General features: G+C 39.9%; 1 long non-coding RNA gene across 1 annotated transcript; it reads right to left on the reverse strand.

Annotated features, from left to right (window-relative positions):
- Positions 1-2,866: 2,866 nt before the first annotated feature.
- On the reverse strand, positions 2,867-10,017 carry LOC311593556. Its single transcript, XR_014777753.1, has 3 exons — positions 9,935-10,017; positions 4,242-4,319; positions 2,867-3,027 (listed from the first exon to the last, which is right to left on the reverse strand). It is a non-coding gene; the product is annotated as an uncharacterized lncRNA (long non-coding RNA).
- Positions 10,018-10,046: the final 29 nt, after the last annotated feature.

Genomic DNA, 10,046 nt, shown 5'->3' on the forward strand with positions numbered 1-10,046 from the left:
GCAGGATTTTTGGGTAATGTTTGCCTCTTACACAAATTCCCTCCTGTCGAGAGTTTTAAAGTGATTAGCTACCCTCATACCAGAAAAAGAAAAGGTGTACTCTCCTTTTTAATCTTGCATGAGTACATGATGTGATAGATGTGAGTAGCCCGGTCATGTGTGTGGATGTGGGTACATGCCACAGCATATGTTCAGGAGTCAGAGAGCAACCTCGGGTGCGGGTCCTCTCCCTCTGTCTTGTTTGAGACTAGCTCTCTTTTTAGTTTGCTGACACAGAATCCAGGTCACATAACATTATTGCTAAATGGATTCTCTATGAGGAGGAAAAGGTCAAAACACAGAAAAAAATATAAGAAACCGTGGATTATAGATATTTTGAAACTTTTGCGCTTTGAAATCATTTTAGACTTGAGAGAATGTCACAAACAAGGTGCCACTTCCTGTAATCTCCCAATCTAAAATTACATCATGGTGGTCTATTTATCAAGACGAAAATTTAGAGAGACAGCACAGAAACAGGAAGGGCAGTGAGAAGGACGTCGGAGAACAAATGGCAAACTGGTGGGGTTCAGTTAGGCCTTCTACCTAACATCACGTTACCATTGACTGCATAGTTCAGATAAATACACTATGAGGGTTTTTGGGTTTTTTTTAATGATATGGGATAATGAACCAAAGTCCAAATTTCACCAGCTTTTCCAGCAATGCTCTGTTTCTGTTCTAATATTGTTTAGTTCTGGTGTCTCCTTGGCCTCCTCTCATCAAAGAGAGCTTGCATTAACCAAATACCCTACACCACGCTGAACTCATTAGTTCTGGTATGTTTTTTGTGGGTTTGTATGCCTTGAAATTTCTGCATACAGATTATGTCATTCATGACTTGACTTCCTCCTTCCTGGTCTGGAAGCCGTATGTCGCCTTCTTTGCCCCTGTTTTACCCTCCATATGAAGCTGAAGAGAAGTGTCTGAAGCCGGCATCTTTATGTTATTGCTGTTCTCAACACCAAAGCCATCGACTTTCACCACTGAGAAAAATATCTGTGATCTGTTGGATTGTGGTACTTGGCTTGCATCAGCATTTTGATCATGAAAGGGAGTAGGATTTTCTTCATATGCCTTATCTGCATCTTTCAAACTATCCTAACTGCAGTTTTTACTCCCCAGTTCGCCCTCCTTGTGATATTGAGGTACCAGTATCGTACAGCCAATGGTCCCCTCCAGTGTTTGCGCTCAGATACCAGCATAATCACATAACGATCATGACTCAGAGCCTAGAACCCCCCTTTCACAATGTCACCTCCAAACCTCTAAGGGTTAAATCAATTAAACAATTTCTTATCTTTGTGATGAAAAGTGGGACATTAAAAACATACTCTGAGGAAACCCAGAAAATTATGGCATACTTTAGAAATCTGTACTCTACCAAATTGGAAAAAATTAAAATATAATGATAAATTTACTGATATATATACAACCTACTAGAGTTAAATCAAGATCGGATAAGCAATTTAAACATAGCTATAATCCATAGTAAAATAAAGGAAACAACTAAAAGTCAGGTGGATTCTGCACAGAATTCTACCAGACTTTCAAATAATTAATGCCGGTATTCCTTAAATTACTCTACAAAACAGAAAAAGAAGGAACATTGCCTAGTTATTTATATAAGGCCACAATTACCCTGACATCTAAACCACACAAAAGAAAAAGAAAAAGCATTACAGAGCAAATTTCCTATAGCATATATGAAAATATATGCAAAGATTCTCAATAAAATACTTGCAAACTGAACCAAAGAACACATATAAAACATCATCCACCATGATCAGGTAGGCTTCATCCTAGAGATTCAGGCATGGTTCAACATATGTAAATTAATAAATTTAATCCACCTTATAAACAGACTGAAAGACAAAAACAAAACAAAACAAAAAAACCACACATGATCATCTCATAGATGCAGAAAAGGCCTTTGACAAAATTCATCACCCCTTCAAGATAAAAATCCTAGAGAGACTAGGCATAAAAGGGACATAGCTCAATACAACAAAGTCAATTTACAGAAAGCCAACAGCCAGAGAGAAGCACAAAGTATTTCCACTAAAACCAGGATCAAGACAAGGTTGTTTACTATCTTCACATCTATTCAATATAGTACTTGAAGACTTAGTTATATCAATAAGACAACTGAAGGAGATCAAAGAGAAACAAATAGGAAAGAAAGAAGTCAAAGTAGATCTACTTGAATATTACATAAATGACCCTTTAAAAAATACCAGGAAACTTCTACAGCTAATAAACACATTCAGCAAAGTAGCAGATATAAAATTAAGATACAAAAATCAGTACTCTTCCTACATACAAATGACAAATTGACTGAGAAAGAAATAAGACAAACACTAACTTTCACCATAGCCTCAAAAAAAAAAAATCTAGAGGTAACTGTAAGCAAGTGTGTGAAAGATTTGTATAATAAAAAATTCAAGACATTGAAGAAATATGAAAGATATCTAAGAAGCATCACAAATAATGGGGGGAGACAAAGCCCACCTAGACACTCTCACAGCCAAGAGAAACATCCAGTGCCAAGAATGAGTTACATCTCATTGAGCTGTTGGCCAAGGGGCCCCACTAAAAACCTGAAAGCAACCCAAGCTATTGCCAAAGCTATTGGTTGCTTTCCACAAACTGATGCTTGTGCTCTACTGATGAAGACAACGCCCACATAACTCATTGTATATTGAGAAGCTGAGATGGTGCCTAACTAGTTCCTTCACCCCTATTGACTAATGTTCACAGTACTAGAAGTTACACTGCATGCTACCAGAGGAAAAAGGTAAATGCCAATCGAGCTACAAACCCTGTGCTTTACAATGGTGACTCGTCTTCAGGACACGCTGGTACAACAGTGGCACAAACGTGGGAGCACTCAACCACTATGTGATGGCATTAAGGCTCCATGAGATGGAACACATGGCTGAGGATGCTCAGGTGACCAAGAGCCTGGAACCAAGCCTTGGGGAAAACCTAGGAGAAAACAAAAAAATGTCTATTCTACTGAAGGAATGTAGCAATACAATAATATTCTACTATACTCACAGATCAGTATTTTGTTCAGCCATCACCAGAGAAGCAGATGGGAACAAATACAGAAATACAGAAAGCCACAACAGGAGAATGTGCCGAGAATGAGAGACCTTGTCTCCATCAGCTCCCTCCCCTCAGGGCTTAGGAAACCCAGTGGAAGAGGAGGTGGAAAGATTGTTAGAGCTGATGGGCATAGAAGACACTGAAGAAACAAAAGCTTCCAGACACTGCAGGATGAAAGCACATCTGAACACAGAGACTGTGGCAGAATGCTCAGGGCCTATGCATGTCCAGTCCAGATGGGATCCCACAGCTGAGAGGGGAAGTGGACAAAAGCCCCATCCCTAACACAAATGCTGTCTTCAGTTGACAACTGCTCCCAAAGAAAAATTAGTTTTCCCCAACTGAATCTCATGCATATACAAGCCACACTTAAGAGCATATTTTTAAAAACACACACACTTAAGAGCATATAAAAACCACACTTAAAAGCAAGCTTCTTCCCAGCAGTAGGTGATGACCAACAGAAAATCAACTCAATAGTGTTTTGGGAGGCTTGCCATCTCACAATGCTTATATATTATGGCTTCCAATTTTGTTTCGTATGGGATTTCTGTATGTATCTCTGTGTCGGTTTCTGGTGCTTTTTCCTTGCCTCTTTTTCCTGTTTTCTGTTTGTTTTTGTTCTTTCTTTCTTTCTTTCTTTCTTTTTTGGTGGGGTTGAAGGTTTCCTGTTGTCCTGGCTGTTCTACACCTTGCTCTGTGGACAAGTGTGACATCAAACTCAGAGATCCACCTGCCTCTACCCTCCAGAGGGCTGGGATTAAAGGTGTGCACCACCACACTCAGCTGTTTGTTTTCTAACGAGAAAGAGAGAAAGATGTGGTCTTAGGTTAGCAAGGAGGATCTGGGGTAGTTGAGGGAGGGGAAACCGTAATCTGAAGGAATGTTATATTAAAAACATATTTCAATAAACATTCTATTAAATTTAAAAATCCCATCTGTATTAGTTGTGTGTGACTATTTTCATGTAATCAAGGTCTCTACAGTAGTACAAATATAATGCCTTTCTCTTTCTTGTGATGTTCAGATAAGCAGTAGGAGCAAAATGAGAAGGAAGCCTCTCTATGAGGGTACCTAGGGTTGAGTCCTACCTTAGCCTTCATGCATTGCCTTCGACTAGTTGCTGTCAGCTGCAGGGCTGAGGCTGGTTCAGCCTACAGGCGATTAGACTGAAACAGAGGAAAACATATGACAATTTTAAAAATACAACACTCATGCTGTGCTTTTGTAATTTATACAGGCATGCCCTCAATAAAAACTTAAGTACACGACCCAAAACTAACTCTAATAAGACTGGAAATGATAGTCGCTGGCTCAGGGAATATGTGTCCAGGTGGTAATCAGTAGCTGTTATTGAAAAAAAGGAAAATGAAATAATCAGTATTTGGTATAATTAGCTGATTCTGCCAATAATCATGAATTAGTTCAAAATAAAAAATGAGGGCTGGAGAAATGGCTTAGTGCTTAAAAGCACCGCCCATTCTTCCAGATGTACTGAGATCAATTCCTAGCAACCACATGATGGCTCACAACCATCTATAATAAGATCTAGTGCCCTCTTCTACAGATAAAGCACTCATTTGCAATAAATATAATACATAAATATTTAAAAAACAAAATAAAATATGAATATTAAAAAGATATTATGAATGTACTTCTTTTTATTAACATATTCATTGCAAAAATAGTGACTTTCACTAATAAGTTTCTGCACATGCATTTATGTGCTTTAATTATAGTCATTGCCCATCACCCTCACTTATTTCCCTTCCCCGTCTTCTTCCCAAATAGGAGCTCTTCTGTTATGGGTGCCTGAAAAGAAAACTCCTGAGGCTTCAACAGATAGGATGGAGTCTTCATTGGCCACCAGTGGGACTGCCCCAAGCAGATTAGCAGGAAGCAGCCATGAGTTCCATTTGGTTTGAGTTTTTAAGGGCAAAAAAAACCCCACAACTGTTTTATATACAGAAAGCAAGCATTGTTTGCAGAAGCTTTTTACAGAAGTGGATAGATAGCAGTTAAGTGGTCAGAAAGTCAACCTTTAACTCGAGATCACACTGTACAGGAACATAGGACGGGTCCAGAGACAAGTTCACCTTAGGAATGTAGGGCTGGTTCAGAGACCAGTTTTACCTAACATCATTTTAGCACTTGATGTTTTCTTAGGAATACTTCATGAGATGCATGATTATAGCTCAGGAGCCCACTACACTACTTCCATGTCTTTTCAGAACCAAGAGTCAGCATAGGTTACGTACTTCTTTCTGGATCTGGACTATTTTGTTAACGTGGCGCTCTCCAGCTCCATTCATCTTCATACAAATATAATGGTTTCATTCATCTTGGAGGGTGAATAATATTCCATTGTGTAGCTATGTCACATTTTCTGTATCCATTGATCCATTGTAGGAATATAAATTTGTTCAGCAAATTTCCTCAGAAAACTAAAAATAAAATAGGATATGAATTACAGGGGTAGAAAACTGACCAAAGCAGAAACCATGAGAGTAAAGCCCAATATGGGTTCAATGTAGTCACAAACAATAATCAGTGACTTTACAAGGGGTACCAAATGTATCAACAATAATAGTGAAAAGCCTAAAACTGGTCAAGAATGGCTAGGTTTTGATGCACTCTACTATGAAAGCTTCTATTGCATGTAAGCATATGCTGTATTTGCTTCTGTGAAACAAGTCATCTCAACAAGAACTGAGAGTGACAACCTTTGACTTCCTTGGCAAGAGTGCCCCAGGTTCAGAACTGAGTTTGGGGTATGGGGTAATAGTGATGTAGGAAACCCCCTTCACTGTTTTAAAAAGCGGATCTCAACATTTGTAGGTGCCCTTTGAATGTCGACAGCAGCTTAACAGAGCTGATTGTATTCATTGAAGACTTGTTGGAAAGGGGCTGTTATACTCAAAAGAAAAGTCTTATGAACCTATCTCAGGAACAGGTGCTTACAAAAACTAGCATGAAACATCCTCAGGTCTAAAACTGTGGCAGGGTATTTACCAGAGAAGACCACCAGAACATGGATTTAAGCAAATATAAATTTTTATTATCTGGCTGGTAACTACTCTGGGTGTTTGGGATCCCAGTGTAGCACTGAGCCCTTCTCAGAGTGAGCTTTTTCACACACACACACACACACACCACCACCACCACCACCACCACCACCACCACCACCATCAACAACAACAACAAAAACCATGTTCCGAGTTGACATACTTCAGTTAACAGGAACAGCCAGAAGTGGAGCTACAGGAGCTAAAACACAAGGTTACTATAGTTTGATACTTTGCTAGAATTATATGGACTTGGATGAATTAGACCTTTGTTTTGGTTTTGGCAGGTAATGCTGTCTAATGGCTGAGTTTTTTGTGTGTGGTTTTGTGTTTTGTTGTTTTGGGTTTGGTTTGGTTTGACCTGGTCTTTAGAAATAGGGTTTCTCTGTGTTTAGCCTTGGCTATCTTGGACTCACTTTGTAGACCAGGCTGGCCTGGAATTCACAGAGATCCACCTGCCTCTACTTCCCTGAATGCTGGGATTACAGGCCGGTGTCAGTGTGCTTGGTTACCTGCTGAGTTTTACAGCCTGAACAATACTTCCATCATGGAGTCAGTTGTGCTAAAGTTTGGGGCCTTGTTACAAAACTTTGTAGAACATTTTGGAGTTCCAGCAGATATTTTGAGGTATTTACAAACTTGCCTGTGGGGGAAACTGTAGTATGTGGAGTTTTGCCATAGTGACTGCCTTTCATTAACTATAACTAGAAGCCTTTTTAGCACTTCGAAACTTAGAGAAAGTATTTTTGGACCAGTTATATAAAATGAAAGCTTGGGAATGGGGCATTTGAGATATGTTTTCTCTGCGTAACTCTGGCTGTCCTAGAACTCAGAGATTCACCTGCCTCTGCCTCCCAAGTGCTAGGACTAGAGGTATGTGCTACCACCACCCTGCTAAAAGATTTTTTCATAGGTAATTCTGTAATAAAATTGTAACCAGTCAACACAAGTGAATAACTAACTACGTATTTATGATTGCTTTCTGTCAACAGACATTTTAAGGCTTTGTTCCGGTTTTTGAATACCATTTAAAGTTTGTCTGTTTATCTGGTCATTTATTACTGGATGTTTAATATTATATTTTATATGTGTCTACTTCCCTCAGAACTCCTTGTGAACTACAGTGGATTCTCTTGATTAACCTAGTTGGACTTACTTTCCGCTTCCTTCTTACCCATACTTTAGCACTATGCTATTTCCTACTACCCTTTAGTTTTTCCTCCCTTCTAGTTTTATAGCCTACATTCATCCATAATCACATCTTCACACAATATAGTTCTTTAAATCCAGGTTCTGCGAATGAGACACTATGTGGCATTTGTTTGAACTTGGCTTATTTTTTCACTTAATACTTAGATTTTTAGCCTAGTGAAAAATGACTTTGTGCTTCTGGCTTTAAGAACTATGGGGAAATCAATTTCTACTGCTTTGAGTCACAAATGTAGTAATTTATTCCATCTGATCTAAGAAATGAATATAAATAAAAATAATAAATGCTTCCCATTATAAGTAGAATTTGAACCATAAGTTACGATTGGGGAAATGTGAAGAGAACATTACAAGTGAAGGGGAGGGGTGGTGAGGAAAGGGAGTTGTACAAGAAAAAACAGACACGTTTACAAACTGATTCAAAGGGTGCAGATTGTTGGTTTTGTTGTTGTAGTTTAAGATTTATTTATTTATTTTGTATACAGTGCTCTGCTTGCATGTACACATTCAGGCCAGAAGAGGGCATCAGATCATGTTATAGATAGTTGTGAGCGACCATGTTGTTGCTGGGAATTGAACTCAGGACCTCTGGAAGAGCAGTCGAAGCTCTTAAAGTCTGAGCCATCTCCCCAGCCGAGCGATGTAGATTGTTAAATACATTGAATTCCAAACTAAAACAGTGGAACTTCAGACACTCAGGACCCTCACTTTACGAGCAGCAAGTGTGTATGTATGAGCTTGACTGAGGTAGAGAAGTCTGGGAAAAGGAATTTCAACATCCTGGAGTCCTTGGCTTTTCTGTCACACCTAGTATTTTCTACACTGCTCCTTCCCTCTAAGTTTTAGGGTTTGGGATTGAGTTTCCCCAAAGTCTAGCAAAACAAACAAACAAACAAACAAACAAAACCTGGTGTCTATATTTAATGAATAGTGAATGAGGTTAGAATAGGCTGTGTATTTAAGACAGTGGTTCTCGACCTGTGGGATAGACCCCTTCGGTAAACCTGCCTCCAAAAATATTTACAATGCATAACAGTAGCAAAAGTACGGTTATGAAGTAGCAATAAAAATAATTTTATGGTTAGGGATCATCACAGTATAAGGATCACAGCATCAGGAATGTTGAGAACCACGCATTTAAGTCAACATTAAGTATAGTGAAAGACAAACACTGAATCAGAAACTTTTACTCATACATGACTTGATTACTAAAATAAATTTATATTTTAAAAACAATATTGAAAAGATGAGAAACCTGGACTCTGATTATGCCCTGACATTCCAGAACTTGGACCCAACCCCACCCAATCAGTGGTGGCTCTCTGCAACAATGCTGAGAAGGGAAAGACTGACAATCAGTGCAGCTTCTTCAAACTTTTTGTTTTTATATTTTAATGTTAATGTAGAAAACCCCATTAAGTGGAACAGTCTCAATTAGTTAAGTCTTAATTAGATAAGCCTATTAGAGTCCTGTATTCAAGTATGCAAGACCCCAAAGGTGAGGGCAGAAATGACAAGAGGACTGTTCTTTTGTTTTGATTCCGTGATTTGAGAGTACCAACTACTTTAGCTGGAAAGACATGGGACACAATAGCCTGCTGCCTGCCCCTAGTATATGCTTTAATTAAAGAGCTACACACTCTCGACACACACTCTTGAAAAGGAGTAATGAATACACTGGTTCTTCGAAACAGGAAGGAGTGGAATATGGGCGGAGGAGGCGGGGAGGGGGGACTCGAAAGTATCTGAATCCCAACATTTAAAGTTTACATATTGTGTATTCCCTAACCCTAACCCCCAAAAATGACACACCAATGGTTGGCAATCTATCAAGGATAAAGCAGATCATAACCCTTGACGATAATATGTAGAACCCACGCTTAACCTAAGAGTAGACCAAAGGATCTGTTGCTTAAAGTCTTAAAATATAATTAATTCGTGAAGTGAGAAACACAAATACTGAATGTCAGGTAAGTCACACTGCAGTTAACACGCTGCAGCTGTCGTGATGATGGTAAAGATATAAACATATCTATCTTGGGTACAGTCCCTCGGTTACCGGTAGGTAGGCATACCGAGGAACATCAAGTCCAGTATGGAAGTGTCTAGAAAGCCTTCCAAAAGCCCTGGACCCCAGGGACACCCAAACGCGCGCTTCCTGTGGAGGCGGACACCGGGCACAGGCGCTGGCGGCGACCGAGAGGACGCGCTAGGTGTCCTGCTCCCGTCCTTCTACTGGCTTTGCTCGCCTGAGATACAGCTAGCTCAAGCCCCTCCATGGCTCTATAGTAGCAGGCTGAGCACTAGCAGTAGATGTGCAGCTGAGAGGACAAAAATCTGCCCCTCCCCTGACGTCACGGCGTGGCTTGCGGAAGCCGGACCCTATTTCCGATCAGGTCCTGGCAGCTCTGAAAAGTAACGTGGTATATATTACGTGAAACACTTGCAACTCGCCAAATCAGTCGCGTGTAAAACTGCTACCGAAAGACTGAGTAACGACTTTCCCGTACCTTTTAGTTCTAAGACCAGAAAATACAGCACTTTCCATTGCCAGCCCAGCGTGTGTTCTTACCTACCAGCAAGCACCGTAAACCCAGAGCGCGTGCGCGGGCCGGCAGCCGC

This window comes from Acomys minous (genome assembly GCF_964271855.1).
Source record: "Acomys minous genome assembly, chromosome: 3".
Taxonomy (NCBI): domain Eukaryota; kingdom Metazoa; phylum Chordata; class Mammalia; order Rodentia; family Muridae; genus Acomys; species Acomys minous.